This window comes from Varanus komodoensis, unplaced genomic scaffold (assembly GCF_004798865.1).
Source record: "Varanus komodoensis strain SLA01 unplaced genomic scaffold, ASM479886v1 scaffold3, whole genome shotgun sequence".
NCBI classification, from domain to species: domain Eukaryota; kingdom Metazoa; phylum Chordata; class Lepidosauria; order Squamata; family Varanidae; genus Varanus; species Varanus komodoensis.
This window is the reverse complement of record NW_025335761.1, coordinates 62,727,295-62,742,803: the sequence shown is the minus strand read 5'-3', so window position 1 is coordinate 62,742,803 and position 15,509 is coordinate 62,727,295. Positions and strand designations below refer to the sequence as shown.

Sequence of the window (15,509 nt, the reverse complement as noted above, 5' to 3'; positions counted from 1 at the left end):
ATTTCATTTGCTCTGCAAGAGAGCGCGATGGCCCCCATTTGGACAGCTAATTATCAGAGGCAGTGTGCCTATGTTCACCATCTGCTGGGGAACATGGGTGGCAGTGGGCCCCTGCCCTCATGTCTTGCCTGAGGATTTTGCATGGGTAGCTAGTGGGCCACCGTGCAAGCAGAAAGCTGGACTCGGCCTGATCCAGGCCAGCCAGTCTTCTGGTCTTGCAGGGTGACACTCCTCATTCTGGTAAAACACCATTCGAAAGGCATCAGTGCATCATCTTCATGTGAAGTCACGTCCAGCTGATCTTTCTTTGTTTTGAATTAGTAAAAGTGGACAGAAGCAGCCCGGATGGAGTCCCGCATGATGCCCACACGGAGGCCAAAACTGCACGCGTGTTTCAAAGGGAGATGCAGACAAACTGAAGCAGCGGAGTTATTTGCATGTATTTAATGCACGATGGGGGAAATTGCCCCTTTCTGTCCTCCCTGAGTGGTGCTTATTCTGGGTTGCATTTCCCCTTAACCCTTTGTTTACCAAGCTCTAGCTTTGAAGCTGAGGATTGTCCTTCTTTTATCTGAAGATCCCATTTCCACTTCAGGGCAAGTGATGCGTAGCAGCGCTTGGATCCCACGTGGCACTTCTGGAATTGAGTGCTAATTCACCGCTAAGAAGAGTAATCCATCTCCAGCTGCCTGGAGTGATTACAACTCTGTCTTTTTGCTCAGTTTTTATATTGTAGTTAGCATAATAATCTGCTTCCTACCCCTTCATGCAGTCCACCAGACTCAACTCTTGTTATCTGCCTTGCTACAATATGGCAAAAGAAAGCAAGAGTTCCGGTGGAAAGTATTAAGGGGGATTATATGGAGATTAGACAGGAATTAGAAGAGAGGGAGGGATCTTGCTTTGGGATCTGGTTTGCAAGAGGAATTTAGAGTGTTGGCTTTCCCAAGATTCTGTGTTTGTTAGTCGAGCAGCTTAGGCTTTGGGGTATTCTGGAGCTGTGAAAATGGCGACACCCCAATGCATCTCTTACTGGGGTGCCCAATGATATGGAGGTGGTGTATTCTGCCGTGGCTAGCACAATCCTAGACGTATACTCAAGTGAGTTGCACTGATTTCAATGATATTTACTTCCAGGTAGTTCAGTATAGGAACTGTACAACATTCTGCACCAGGTTAAGCCCAGGAACCACGATTCTGTAACCTTTCTAGGAAGCCCAACTCTTCTGGGTTTAACAACAGCCTAAGCTCAGAGGCAACACAATAACTCATGCTTGAGTGTGGCTTGTTGAACTGTGATTGAGCACTCATGCTGTCTGAACTCAGCCACACTGAGACTGTTAACCATGAACTGCCCACGGTTCACAACCCAGCAAGCCACGGTTCTCTTCATGAGCTGTTGGAGGTTAATAAGCCATGGTTTGTTAGCATGCAGACATAGAAACAGAGTGAGCCAGAAGGGGCCTCCTGGGCCATCTAGTCTGATCCCCAGCTCCAGCCGGCTCCGCTCACGACATGCCCACCATGTGCATGTCCAGCCTGTCCTTGAACACCTGCACTGATGGGGCCTCAACCACCTCCCGAGGAAGCCCATTCCACACCCTCGGGGTCCTGACTGTCAGGAAGGGCTTCCTGGCATCTAAATGGAACCTGGGTTCCCTGAGCTTGGCTCCGTTGGAGCTCATCCTGTCCTTCTCTGCAGGGGAGAACAGGCCTCTCCCCACCTCCGCGTGACGCCCCCTCACATACCTGTATGTCGCCAACAGATCCCCTCTGAGTCTCCTCTTCTCCAGGCTGAAGAGACCCTGTTCCCTCAGTCTCGCCTCACACGGCTTCCCCTGCAAACCAGACAACCTGCACCCAACCCATATTCAACCTCTGAGTGTGGGTTATGGTGTTGTATCAATCCAGTTATTGTTGGTAACTCCTTTAAAACTATAGGAGGTACCAACTCCGCATTTTGTTTTGGTATAAAATAATAAACTTCAGCTCTTTGAGATGATTTTTTAAAAATCTTCTGCAAGGCAGCAGGAACATGCTCTGGGCATAGGAGCTGTACGTAGCTTGACCTGAGCAAGCCACAAGTAAATAGCGTGAGTGTTGAAGAGGAGCGTCTGCAGATCAGGTTGACTCCACCAAGCGTCCACCCAGAAATATGCCAATTTCCTGGCCCATTTGGTTGATTCCAAAATCTCTGCAGCCATTTTTGAGAAATCTAGCCAAATGTTTTCTGGGGCCGATCAAAAGGATGTTGATGGATATTCCTCTAAGCCTGGGAGCTCATTTGGCGATTCCAAACCCTGAGGAATTTTGCAAAAACCAAAACCGCTTGAATGAATAAGAGTGACTTGTGGCAGCCTCGACCAGGTGGGTTCCCTCTCCATGTGTTGCACCATCATCCTCTGCAGGAATTCTCATTCACCCTGCTTACTGTGGATGATGGGACTCAGTAGTCCAACACCAGGAGAAGGCTGATTTAGGGCACACTGCTGCACATGTTTAGAAAGAGGAAAAGCCTGCAAATCCCCTTGCTAGCTGGGGCATATGGGCTCTGTAGGTCTTTTTTCTGTTGACATATTTTTCTGTTGCGAGCCAGTGTGGTGCAGTGGTGAAGAGCGTGGGACTGGGACTCGGATGACCTGGGTTCAAGTCCCCGCTTGGCCATGGAGCCAACTGGGTGACTTTGGGCCAGTCACAGACTCTCAGCCCAACCTACCTCACAGGGTTGCTGTTGTGGGGATAAGACGGAGGAGGAGAATGATGTGAGCTGCCTTGAGCCCTTTGTAGGAAAAAGGCAGGATATAAATAAAAAAGTCAAATAAATAAAATACAAATATGAATAGGGTTTTATCCTCAGAAGGCATTCGATATGGGTTTAGTGAGACAGGAAGCCCCGTTGCTCCAAATGATCCCATAAGGCAAGGCAATGGCTCCCGTTCTGTGCTGTGTGACCTGAAAGTTTGCCCACTGATCCACCAAGACATCATCCCAAAGCGCAGTATTTACTATTATTATTGCATTTATTCAGTGCCCCACAGTGGTAGGTACAGTACCTAATTCTGATCTATTGCTCCGCTTTGGGTCAGGCAGAAAACAACGGCTGCTATCGATCCAAGTGTCACTCTGCCAGGATATATACAAAGATGTATAATTAATATTTCATTTTGTGGCTTTTCCTCCACTACGGTTGCGATAAGCAGGCTCCTATGCAGACATCCTGTGAGAAGGACCAGACGCATTGTAACTGCAGAATTAGACGGTGTAAGCAGCGTTCTCAATTGCCCCAAATTTCTTCATTAATAATTATTTGACATCCAATTACAGCCAAATTATTCCTGACACCTCGAACAAAAAATAATAATAGGAACGCAAGGCTTCTAAATTTATTATCCCATCCGCCAATGCTGTATCTCATGCTTGAAATTAATAATACAGATTTGTTCTTTTTTGAAGCCTTGACTGTCCATCCTCTCTAAGGCAGGTTTTTCCCATCGTGTGCTGTTGCCAGCGAACAGCTAAATTACTATGTGAAAAGATTAAGAAACTCATAATCTCTCTTTAAACAAGAGGGTCCTTTGAGACATCTGCCTAAAACAAAAGGCTGCTTCCATGTCTGCTTTGTGGAACAATTTCAGAATATCTTTGGAGGTTGATGAGGGTTCCACTCGCAAGTTCTTGTGGGGTGACAAACCTGCCAAAGACAGACTGGGGCTTGGAAGAAAAACCCAGTTTCTTCCTGGATGGGTAGTCTATCTGTCTTTTTTTTAAATAAGTTTTATTTGAAATTATAATCCTAAAAAACAAAAAGAAAACTACAAACAACTTCCATCATGAAAAACATCGAGCCCGCTGGATCAGCCCCCACACCCTTCTTTTTCCATTTATGATAACTTAAAAACATATTTAAATCTATGCAAAGTCCCATTTCTCTAGCCAATAATAGAAAGAGTCCCAAGTTTGATAGAAGTGATGGGTAGCCTGTCTTAATCAAGTTTGTTTATTTTCTTTATTTAATTTCTATACTGCCCAACAGTTGAAGTGCAAAAGTATATAATGCTTGCCATCAAGTTTTCCAAATCGTGAATGTACAACATCATTTTCACAAAAATATAACCACGAAGTAGCAATTCAAAGCACAGTAATATAGAATTAGTAATTGGCAATAAAAACATACGTTCTGTGGTATAATGCAGCTTCCATCTGCTGGGACACACCCCTCTCTGCATTAGCTTCATTAAGACAGGGGTATATGTACTAGATTTTTTAAAATGTTGGGCCCGCCCCTTTTGCCCTCAGCCCCACCCACAAATGGGATATGGCCCTCGAGCGCTTGTCTGAAAGGGAATTTGGCCCTCAAGCGGAAAGCGTTTGTACCTCTGACTTACCTGGGATGAGTCCGGAAAGAAGGAAGCTCACCTTGCGGTTGGGAAGAGATCTCTGACCCAGGTCCATGCAGTGCAGCTCTCATTCACACAACTCAAGGAACAAAGGTGTTGCCAAGATCAAGGAACTAAGGTTCAATTTGGATGCCAGGAAGTACTTCCTGATGGTTAGGACCCCGAGGGTGTGGAATGGGCTTCCACGGGAGGTGGTTGAGGCCCCATCGGTGAGGGTGTTCAAGGATAGGCTAGATATGCACATGGTGGGCATGTCGTGAGCGGAGCCGGCTGGAGCCAGGGGTCAGACTAGATGGCCTGGGAGGCCCCTTCTGACTCGCTCTGTTTCTATGTTTCTGTGTGGTCAGCCAGCTGCCCGCAGGATCCCTCCAGCAGGAGGGCTACAAGGCCGCCTCCTGTCCAAGCTCTTTGGCAACAGGTCTATGCCTCTGGTGAAGGAGGGAGCCCATGGCCAGCAAGGCCAGTAGCCACGGATAGCTTCCTCCTCCATGAATCTGTCAGTCCCTTTTTAGAGCCACCCAGATTGGCAGCCATCCCCACTCCCCGTGGCAGCAAATTCCACAGTTTCACTATATGCTGCCTGAGTGAAGAGGCACTTCCCTTTATCTGCCCTCAATCTTCCCCCAGTCGGCTTCATGGAATGACCCCGGGTTTACATGTTATGGAGGGGGAGAAAAACATCTCATTTTTCTCTTTCTCCACACCAGTGGAGGCCCATCTCCCTGCAACGATTTCAGCAGGAAACATCCTTGCACAGCTCTGCTCCTCCAGGGATGGACAAAACTGTCTGTTTGGATTTCTACAGGACCCAGATCTTTTGACATGAAAGTACGTTCCGTCCTGTCTCCGCATCAGGTTGCACCTTTGGGGAGGTAAAAATGTCCATATTAAATTTAAGGCCTGCCTATGTTTGTACGCATTCCTAAATGTGCCCATTCATTAAATGTCGTGTTTACGGACTTTTTTCCATAGTGGGCATTTAGGCATTTCTTCTAATAACTGTGCTGGGAGAAATGCAGACAAAAATGCACACGTGGCTGGAAATTTTGGGGGGCTTTTCCACAGAGCTCAGAAAACAGCAGTGTTTGGTTCGCTTGGAGGCTGAAAACGCCACTCTTCAAAAAGTCCTGACTGACAAGTACGGTGTAATTTACTCGAATGAAGTCCTCTTGAGGGTAGCAAGTGGCGCCCATTTTCTAGCAAGCTGTCTCTGTTACGGAAAATTGCTGAGCCAGGCAGACATCCAGGTGACTGCCTTGAAACCTGGTTGTGATTGTGCACACCGATGCTTGTGGTGTGAATGCAGGAGGAGTTGAGCCAGGCCGTTAAGCTCAGCACATCCTGCACTCGTGAAAGGGACCTCGGGGTGCTGGTTGACTGCAGGCTGAACATGAGCCAGCCGTGTGATGCGGTGGTCAAGAGGGCGAATGCCACCCTTGGTTGCATAGCCAGAAGCGTGGCTTCTAGATCGAGAGAGGTATTACTACCGCTCTACACGACTCTGGTGTGCCCGCAACTGGAGTATTGTGCTCAGTTTTGGGCCCCTCATTACAGGAAGGATACAGCCAGGTTGGAGTCAGAGCAGCGTAGGGCCACAAGGTTGGTGGCCGGTTTGCAGGGGATGCCGTATGAGGCGAGACTGAGGGAACTGGGTCTCTTCAGCCTGGAGAAGAGGAGACACAGAGGGGATCTGTTGGCAACATACAGGTGTGTGAGGGGGTGTCACTCGGAGGTGAGCAGAGACCTGTTCTCCCCTGCAGAGGAAGGCAGGATGCGCTCCAACGGAGCAAAGCTCAGGGAACCAAGGTTCAACTGGGGTGCCAGGAAGCACTTCCTGACAGTCAGGACCCCGAGGGTGTGGAATGGGCTTCCCCGGGAGGTCGTTGAGGCCCCATCGGTGAGGATACGCTGGACATGCACTTGGTGGGCAAGTTGTGAGTGGAGCCGGCTGGAGCCGGGGGTCAGACTAGATGGCCTGGGAGACCCCTTCTGACTCGCTCTGCTTCTGTTTCTATGACTCCTTGCTGGTCATCTCTGCGAGCACAGCCTCTGCACGGCCCTGATTGGCCTCCTTTGGGGGCTGTGGGATTCTTTGAGGGCTGCTCCTGCACCAGCACAGGGGGGACTCCAGAGGCGGAGCACCTGGCTCAGAGGGGAGAAAGGGGCCGGTTGGGAGATGGGTCAGGGGGGAAATTGGGGTGCTGTTGGACAGCAATTCCTGCCAGCACCCCGGGCTCCTTCCCTCCGTACTGCTGGGCCTTAGATGCCCCAAGCAGCTGGTCTGGAAGCTTGCATGCATCAAGGGCCTGGGGAGCAGGATGACACCCTGGCAGCCCCAACCTCATTACCCTGTTTAGGGTGGCAGAAACATTCTGTGCGGGGTGAAAATCACGACGCCAAACGAAGGCTCATCTTGCAGCAAATTGGATTGAGCAAAGCCTTCGAAACACAGCAATGCTGACACTTCTAAGTAAACAAGCATCTTTGACAACAATTTGAGCAGTTAGCCAAAGGAGCGATTAGGGTATATTGATATTGGAAAAGATACTCATCTAAAATTAGGCTGGGTTGTTTGCTCACTTAACCGGCTTCTAGCAGCAAATCAATTTCAGTTCAGCTTGAGCAGCCCAACTTCCATCCTTTTTCTTTCTGTGGAGGTTCTTTTTGTCCCTGGGCCTGAGTCCTCCCTCACATCTGAATTCTGCTATTCTAGCCCTCCCATCTACTCTAAAACTCCTGTTTAGAGTTTTGGAAAGTTTCTAGTCCCTGTGGTGTTTGGTCCCCCCCCCCACACCCACTGCCCCCGCAATAAATAACCTTCCAAGGAGTGTCATATAAATTGACAGCTCCCCAGAGGCTACTGGACTACAACCCCCTTCATTCACAAACTGTGGTTGGCTGTCAGGGACCATGGGATTTGTAGTCCAGCAGCACCTGGGAACCCACACGTGGAACCCACTGGCCTAGTCAGTGTTTCTCGGAGGATATTAAGCTATCCCAGGAAGCTGAAGCTTCATGTGGGGTGTGAGGAGGAGATTCCTTCAAAACCCTGCCAAACGGGAAGGCTTCCATGGACAAGCAAGAACAAAACACAGACTGATGAATTGCTTTCTCAGGTGGCACTAATACCATTATCTTTTTGGTGCAGGAGAAGATTGTGTTTATTTTTGTAGGAATTTGTGAATTCTTTCAATCTGTCATTAATGCTTATATTTACCTTGATTTTGGAAATGGCCCTGGACGCTGCCCACCTTTGGCACCAGGGAAAGTCCTGGGCACGGGTCCCAGGCATTTTAGAAGGGCCTTCCATGCCTTTGCTGCTTCTGCTGGTTATAATTAGGGCCTTTTACTGGGCGCCGCTGCTGGCTTTATTTTGTTTTTATGTGGCTTCTTTTCTCATTGTTTTATCACTCCTTTGGATTTTATGTTTTTAATTTCTACGCAGCTGGAGAACTTGGATAACATGTAATGAATAAATAAATTTTTGAAAACAAATAAATGCATAGAGAGCATGGCGATGCTGTTATCCAGACATGGTAGGACACGCTCATACCTGCAGGCTGGCACACCTGGAGAGCACCAGGTTGGGAGGTCTCTGCAAGTTGCTTCCTTATCCCTAAAGCTACAGTCCTTGGGATCACGAGTCTCTCTGGATGATTCTCTGGTGGTTGAAAAGGGTCTGATGGACTTCGGGTTTCATTATAAGGGCGGTTGCTTGGTGCTTGGAAGGGAAACGGAGAGGTATTTATCAAGTGGATGAGCATTCCAGCCAGTGCAGGCCTTTGCATTTATGTTGCAAACCACGAATGCAAGAACGCAAGCGTCGGGTTGCTGTTGGAAGTGTGGACGGCGGACATGGGCAACAGGTCCATGGAATTCTGGCTGCATTCCAAACTATTTGGAACCGGAAAGGGATACATTTCAAGTGAGATTGGGGAGGATGGGCTAGGCCAGGGGTCAGCAACCCCTGGCTCCGGAGCCGCTTGTGGCTCTTTCATCCCTCTGCTGCAGCTCCGTCACTCAAAATATGCGTCACAACCGCCAATGCGCGACACCCTCCGGCACATGATTGAGCTTTTCGACCCCCGGTAGGCCAACCATGGATAAATCCTAGAAAAGAAAAGTTTCAGACGAAAACAGAACGTTTAATGGTACGTGGGCAGATTCATTTGCTTTCACTGCTGATGAGGCTGGTTTACCAGTAGGCTTAATACGTGGTGAGAATCTGCCAAACAACAAAAAGTCGAATGTTGCAAGACATTTCCAGAATAAACACGCAGCCTTTGCTGAAAAATATCCAGATGGAGATGAGAGAGAAAAAGCCATTTCAGAACTGATGCAGAAGGTTGATCTGAGCAAAAATCATTTCAAGAAGTGGATTAAGTCTGCAAATTCAACTACATACGCTAGTTTTGTGGCCGCTCAGGAAATAGTCAGGCACGGGAAGCCATTCACAGATGGAGATTATATAAAAGAATCTTTCATCGATTTCATAAATGCAACACACTATTGGGTTTTTTTATACATAGCATAAAGGTAAAAGGGATGCAGGTGGCGCAGTGGTTTAAACTGCTGTGCTGCCGGGCTGGTAGATCGAAAGGTCGCCGGTTCGAATCTGCACAATGGGGTGAGTTCCCGTTGCTCCGTCCCAGCTCCTGCCAACCTTGCAATTTGAAAGCATGCAAATGCAAGGAGATGAAATGGTACCACTTTGGTGGGCAGGTAACAGCATTCTGTGCACTTCGGTGTTTATTCATGCCGGCCACATGCCCACGGAGACTGTCTGCAGACAAACCCTGGCTCCCTCGGCCAGGAAACGGAGATGAGCACCACCCCCTAGAGTCAGGCATGACTGGACTTCACGTCAAGGGGAAACCTTTACCTTTACCTTTAAAGGTAAAAAACGATATATGCAGTGTTATCTTCATTTTAGATGTCAAAAGGGTTTTGTGGCTCCCAGTGTTTTCTTTTCTGTGGGAAACGGGTCCAAATGGCCCTTTGAGTGTTTAAGGTTGCCGGTCCCTGAGCTAGGTCAAGATTCTGAGATGCAGGAAGAACAGGTGATCATCTCAAGGCCAAGTCTTCACCAAGCCAAGGCAGTTCTAGGAAGAGGAAGATGTGCTGCGAGTGGGAGGGGTCGCTGAGGAGGAGGAATCCCCAGGTACCACCCTGCTGCCGACCCCGTGGCGAGGCATCAGCAGAGACCAGAGGCCCCACTGAATGAGCCGTGCATGGAGAGGAAGTCTTCCGAGAGCCCCTGCCAAGGGGGTGGGGCCCAGGCTTGCTCATAAGGGGAGTTCCTGGAAGGAAACGCTAGACTGGGTTCAACAAACTGCTCTGTGCATGCTCAGAGACCAGTTCTGCTGACTGGCAAGGAAAACGATCTGTGGCTGGGGATTATTGGAAGGCGGCATCTCGTCTCACAACGGTAGCCTCAGTGGAGCCGCCGGTGGAATTTTGTCTCCATCAAACTGTTAAGGCGATTCAGGGCGTCCCCGATGGGCAAATCCAGCTTTCCATTCACTTGCCTCTTCCATCCTCCTGATCTTTGTTGTTGTGGACGTGCTGCCAAATCATCTCTCATTCAAGGGGACCATATGAATGGACGCCCTCCAGAATCTCCTGTCCGTGAGAGCGCCACTCAGCTCTTCCAAGTGCAGGCCTGTGGCTTCCTTAAGGGAGCCCCTCTGTCCCCTCGATGGCCATCCTGTTTCGCTTCTGCCTTCAGCTTTCCCTCGCACGATGGTCTGTCTTAGCAGCACGTATGTGCACCTGGGTAAGAGTTGACCAATATCTTGATGCAAACAGACATGTGATTGCATCTACATGCATTCATTTATGTATTTATTGACAGCTTTTCTATCCCGTCCCTTACATCTCGGGACGGCTTACAATAAATGAGTAGAATAAAACAAATCCCGCAGCGTCCAACCATTAATATACTAAAACCCCAGCTAAAATCAATTAAACATTAAATAGTGGGAAAATAAAAGGGTTTCTTGTGAGCTTGTTTTTAAATGGATGCTTCCGCACAGAGTTGTCTGAACCAACTCTTTGATTCTGTTAGCATCCTGAGGCTTGTGAGTGTCCTGTTTGCTTTGCTTTTGTTTTTGAAACATTCTGGGACTGAAATGGCGATTTAGACCCACAACAGATGCCCTTGGGTTCAGCATGGAATGGCGCTCAACGTGAATCGGAGGCGGCAACGCCTCTCTTTCTGCCCATTTGCATTATTCTGCTGTTTTCTTCTGTGAGGCACATTAATATTCCAACCCAGTGCAAGGAGCTGATAATGGTTCCCTCGCTTGTCATCGTACAGCTACTGCTGTCCTTAAAAGTGCTGAAGAAATGACAGGAGACAAGAGTTTTGCAGCCCTTTGCCTGTCTTACCGGTCCAGCCAGTCCCCATGGGTCCACGCGGAGGTTATTCCTCCTGGATCGACGAGAAGATCAAGGCTGCCAGAGCACCACTTTTCAGCCACCCTACAATGTTCAGACCAGCAGAAGGATGGCTTGCGATGCCTCGGAAAACAGCATGCCCATTCGAAGCCTGCTCTCTAATTTGCAGAGCAAGGACAAGCTCTCGTTTGCTGGTTTGGACCCAATGGCTCAGTCTGGTGTGTCTCGACCCAGGACCAAAAGCAAGGAGGCATCTTGATGGGAGGGGCTGGGATGGAGGAGGAAAGGAAGAAGGGCCACACATGGCCCAGCTTCTTATTACTCTTCCACAAAAGGCGGGGTGTAGAGCGTCTGCCTAGCAGCAGGTCAGCCCCTCCTGGGCTCCCAGTTCAGCACTCTTGGGTTGCCTAAATGGCATGCCTCATTCCCTTGCTCCGATTCTACCTTTCCAAGCCACCAATGGGGGTGGTTTGTAGGCTTCTGCATCCCCCCCAAATTCTACATGGTTGAACCCCCTTTCCTATGGCTCTCGTACTGGTAGCAAAAGCTTTAAGCTTCCACAGGCTGGATGTTCTGATCCCACCCCTTTTGCCTTTGGCCCCACCCACTCTCAGGGGTGCCGCCCAAGAGCTTCTCTTACTGGGCTGTTGATGCCAGGATGGACGTCCATCAAAGCCACTGGTGTAAGGCCAAAGTGAAAAGTGAGGTTGGGTCTATGTAATGGAGTTTCTGATTTGGGGACAGTGCCTGGAATGCTGTGTCCTGTTCTGGGCATCAAGATTTAAGAAAGATGCAGGTAAATGAGAAAGGGTCCAGCAGAGGGCAACAAAAGTGATCCAGGGTTTGGAAATGCTGCCCTGTGAGGAGAGACTGAGGGAACTGGGCATGTTCAGCCTTGAGAAGAAAAGACTGAGGGGGGACAAGGTATCCCTCTAGAATTCCCTCAAAGGCTGTCACAAAGAGGAAGGCCAAAATCTCTTCTTGCTGATGCCAAAGTGCAGGACACGGAATAATTAATTCAAGTTGTGGCAACCCAGATTCAGGCTGGACATCAGGAAAAGCTTTCTCGCTGTCAGAGCAATACGACAGTGGAACCAGCTGCCTGGAGAGGTGGGGGGCTCTCCCACACCAGAGACATTCAAAAAGAAACCAGAAAGCCATCTGAGTGGGAGGGTGTAAACTGGTGTCCTGCAACAGCAGGGGCTGGACCTGATGGCCTTCATGGCCCCTTCCAGCTCTACTATTCTCTGATTTCTATGATTTTATGTATGTCCAGCTTGGTTGCTCATTTGCTGCACACGCGAGCGAACATTGTGAGGCCGTGTGCGCAGCAGAACTTAAGACGGCATCAGATCAGTTTGCAAAAGCACGATGTGGTGAGCCCTGCCTTGCCAGAAGCCTGTGGAAAGAATCCAGCCACAGGCGTCTAATTCAGCACGCCAAGGCGGGGTCTCCCTGTGACTCGTAACGGCCGTGGTGGCTGCAGGTAGCCCCCAAGTTCAGGGCCAGCTAGAAGCTCAGGGAAAGGGGATAGAATAATGTGGGGGAAAGATTTTTCCTATTTTTTCTGGGATTCCTTTCCTGAAAAATCAGGGGAAAAGCTTCCCTGTTTTGGCCCCCTGCTGGATGGGAAGGAAGAGAAGGAGAGGGGGGAGAGAGAGAGTAAAGAAGAAGGGAAAAGGAGCGAGAAAGGAGGTAGCCAAAAGTGGAAAGGCATGATGTGCTTCGTATTCTGTCCCTGTGGACAGCTGACCCCAGCCCTGTCCACTGCTGACATTACGCATGAGGAGAGGAGGCCTGGCCCCGCTCCAGAACAAAAATCACATCGAATCTCAAGGTTATTTTTGCCCAAAGATGCAGAAAATGCTGAAAATAGTTTACTAAAACTAGGGACCTGAGCAGCCTCACCCAACCTGGTGCTCTCCAGCTGTGTTGGACTACAGTCCCTATCATCCCCAACCATTAGGGTTGCATGGGTAGGCTGATGAGGCCAGGCCACTGACACGGGATCTTAGGAAGACGGTGTTTCTGCGGATGAGTAGCCCCTGGGTTGTAATTTGGCACGGGCTGGGAGGCAGTCTGGCCGCACTCTGGGGCTGATTTCTGTCCCCACGGTTGCAGTGGATGTAATTCTTTTCCCCCTGACCCTGGTGCACACTCACACATACACACGAGCACACTGCTGCTCTCAACCCAGCGTGTCGCAAATCAATCCAAGCTGTGGGTTCCCCTCTTTTTAAAATGGCAGGATTTTTTTTTTAAATGACAGAAATTTGGGGCAGGGGTGTATGGTTCTTGACATTTGCCCGAATGGTTATTTTTGGTTTAAATCCCCAGCCCAGTCCTGTCCAGGCGAGAAGAGTGCCGATTCCGTCCCATGCGTCCTCACCTTGCCGATGTCCGTGTATGTCTCAGCTGTCAGTGTGAATCCCAAAGTTCAGGAGCCCATCTGCAAGGAGCCTTGCAAGGCGAGGCTGCCCTTGGGCTCGTTGCTGTTGTTCAGTCACAAAGTCCTACCCGACTCTTTGCTACCCCACGGACAACACTCCTCCAGGATCTCCCATTCTCCACCATCCCCGGAGTCCGCCCAAGCCCACACCCACCACCCCAGTGACCCCATCCAGCCCCCTCATCCTCTGCCCTCCCCTTCTTCTCTTGCCCTCAATCCTTCCCAGCATCAGGCTCTTCTCCAGGGAGTCCTTCCTTCTCATTTGGTGGCCAAAGGATTTGAGTTTCATCTCCACTATCTGGCCTTCTAAAGAGCAGCCAGGGTTGCTTTAGGACTGACTGATTTGATCTCTTGGCAGTCCAAGGGACTACCCACAATTCCGAAGCCTCGAGGCAGGGAGGGATAGCAAGACACGAGGACCCCTTTGTGCTACCCAGAAGCACCAAAAAAGAAAAGGCAATCTGAACAAAGGGCTGCGTCCTTCTCCATTCCAGCACTTCCCCAGTCGCCATCAAGTCCAGAAAGGGGAGTCCCTGTGTGACCAGCTTTTCTGTTGCCTTAATTTCTCCTTAGTTTATGACCAGCCTTTACATTTGTGCAAATTTAGAGGCTGAGAAAGAAATGGAGGGGAAATTTGTGCAAATTTGGGAAGTAAACAGAGGGGCGCATGGTGCAAAACCTGGAAGGGACATTCGTGCATTCTTTAAATTAGCATGTTAAAGAGCTTAGGGCCAGGTTAACCGAGGTTCTGTATCGGTCATCTGGCTCTTGATTTTTCTGTTGGGGATAACTGGCTTGTGTACATGCTCCTTTGACCACAGTGTCGGGGGGGGGGGGGGCAGACTTCTCAGGTCTGACCCCTACCATGTGGAGTTTTCCCCATGGAAATTAGCAGAGCTCCTCGTATGCTGACAACTTCAGGTGAACCTGCTTCCCTGGATGTTTCCTGGGTCTTAAGACTAGTGGGGTGGCCAGTTCTTGTATTTCTGGGAATATTCCCTGGCTCCGTTGTGTTACTGCCGGATGGTGCTGCATTTTCTTAGGAAATTATTTTATGAACTGATTTCAGATCTATTGTAACCCTAACAAGTGGCATGTAAGCCCTTTTAATAAGTTAATGACAACATAGAAAGTAGGTTAGTAATGATAATTAGGAGTTCTTTTCTTTGCCTTTGAGGATTTGCTTTGGTTGCTGCATGTTGGTAATTTTGTAAAAATTTCCAGAAGGCCAGCCGTTCCCCTCCTCCGCAGGTAGGGACTTGGGGATCAGAAACAGCACCCTGTGATTCCCCCCTTTTACTTGTGTGTGTGTGTGTGTTTTGGCAAATGAAGACTTGCATCTTTTTAAAAACTGTGGAAAAGGAAGGCAATCTGTAGGTGCCACTTTGCCCATGAGATTGAGGGGAAAAGCTTTCCTGCTGCTGAATGCTATGTGGTTTGAGAGGCCAGTCTTAGGGGTGTTTACTCAGAAGCAAATCCCACTTTTTCAATGGAATCTCCTTCCAGGCAAGTGTGCAAGGGAAGCGGGTAGTATGGTATAGTGGCTAGAGAATGAGGGTGCTCGTTTGAGAGCACTGGGGTAGCCAACCTATTTGGAGTGCATTTGGGGGGAGGGAGGCTGAGCTGGACCAGAATGGGGAGCCTTATGAAGGTGACCTTGGGCTAGTCATAATCTCTAGCCTAGCCTACCTTTCAGGGCTGTTGTGAAATAACCTTTGGGCAGTAGTGATGGAGGTGTGAGCCATCTACATGCCTCTGAGCTCATGAGGGCAAAAGAAAGATAAAAATGGAATAAGGCAAGTATTTGCCTTAATTTCATTGTCTTTCCTTTAATTTACTAAGATGAAGATCTGTAACAATTTAAATCCCATGTGCCTTTATGCTGACTGGATTTAGGATTCCCTGATCAGGACCAGGCTGGACTTGTTATGCATTAATTAAGCATCTCTGCCTCACCTGCCCCGCGGATGCTCGGAGCTTCGCTTGCGCCTTCTGATATTTCATAAGCGTCGGGGAGTCCCACTTCCCCGTCTCAAAATTAGTCACTGGAAGCCGAAGTTTGGCAGGCAGCACCTGACCTGACCTCACATATGTTTTCACCGCACGAAGCGCCAGCAAATTGTTCCTTTGCCGCCGCCGTCGAGAAATCGCGTGCCTGACTTGCGAGCATGCAGAAGGACCCTCTTTCACGCAGAGGGGGTGGGTGGGCTTGCAACCAGCTTGCTCCGTCTGCGAAGTTGCGGGAGGAGACATTCGGCATCGCT

At 49.2% G+C, this 15,509-nt stretch overlaps 1 protein-coding gene across 2 annotated transcripts in view; it reads left to right on the top strand.

Moving 5' to 3' along the window:
* The window catches only part of SLC35F4 (solute carrier family 35 member F4), a 123,134-nt gene that overhangs the window by 74,613 nt on the left and 33,012 nt on the right, over window positions 1-15,509 (top strand). The window lies entirely within an intron of this gene.